This window comes from Chrysochloris asiatica, unplaced genomic scaffold, assembly GCF_000296735.1.
Source record: "Chrysochloris asiatica unplaced genomic scaffold, ChrAsi1.0 scaffold00016, whole genome shotgun sequence".
In the NCBI taxonomy this organism is placed as follows: domain Eukaryota; kingdom Metazoa; phylum Chordata; class Mammalia; order Afrosoricida; family Chrysochloridae; genus Chrysochloris; species Chrysochloris asiatica.
This window is the reverse complement of record NW_006408534.1, coordinates 15,526,789-15,527,791: the sequence shown is the minus strand read 5'-3', so window position 1 is coordinate 15,527,791 and position 1,003 is coordinate 15,526,789. Positions and strand designations below refer to the sequence as shown.

Here is a 1,003-nt window from a genome sequence, read left to right as displayed (position 1 = left end):
GCACCATGGCTGCCCTCAGACCCCAGGTGAAGCCCAAGATTGTCAAAAAGAGGACCAAGAAGTTCATCAGGCACCAATCAAAACACTATGTCAAAATTAATCATAACTGGTGCAAGCCCAGAGGCATTGACAACAGGGCACGAGATTTAAGAGCCAGATCTTAATGCCCAACATTGGTCACAGGAACAACAAGAAAACAAAGCACATGCTGCCCAGTGGCTTCTGCAAGTTCCTGGTCCACAACATCAAAGAGCTGGAAGTGCTGCTGATGTGCAACAAATCTTCCTATACAGAGATTGCTCACAACGCTTATTCCAAGAATCACAAAGCCATCAGACAAAGAGCAGCCCAGCTGGCCATCAGCGTCACCAATCCCAATGCCAGGCTGTGCCGTGGAGAAAATGAATAAACAACCCACTTACAAGTGTTATTTGTGCTAAATAAAACTTTAGAAGCACAAATAGATATATATCACCATTGGACCAATAAATAACATGCATATAAATGGAGAAAAGATAGAAGTTGTGAAAAACTTCATTTTGCTTGGATCAACTATCAACACTCATGGAAGCAGCAGTCAAAAAATCAAATGACATATAGCTTTAGGCAAATCTTCTGCCTAAAGAGCAAAGATGTCAGCTTGAGAACTAATGTGTTCCTGACGCAGGCCATGGTATTTTCAATAACCTCGTATGCATTCAAAAGTTGGACCGTGGAGAAAGTGCAGTAAAGGAACTCCACCACCAACAACACAGAATACCCGACCAAGAAGGCTCAGGGGATTGTCCCAGAACTCTGAACCACATATAAAGGAATATTTAGAAGGTTGGAAGGCTTACAGCTGGGAGAATCTGTGGCAGAAGCAAGAAATCCATTGCTTTCTAATTCGAGATGCTCATCTACTCGAGGAGCCGCCATCTTGGGTGAGACCACGTGGGGGAAGGATTGGAGCGGCCACAGACACCTGACAGAACTGCTGAGATAAAGGTGTGGACATTCTTCT

At 44.1% G+C, this 1,003-nt stretch overlaps 1 pseudogene; it reads left to right on the top strand.

Annotated features, from left to right (window-relative positions):
- Positions 1-5: 5 nt before the first annotated feature.
- On the top strand, positions 6-409 carry LOC102841914 (annotated as a pseudogene).
- The last annotated feature ends 594 nt before the right edge of the window (positions 410-1,003 follow it).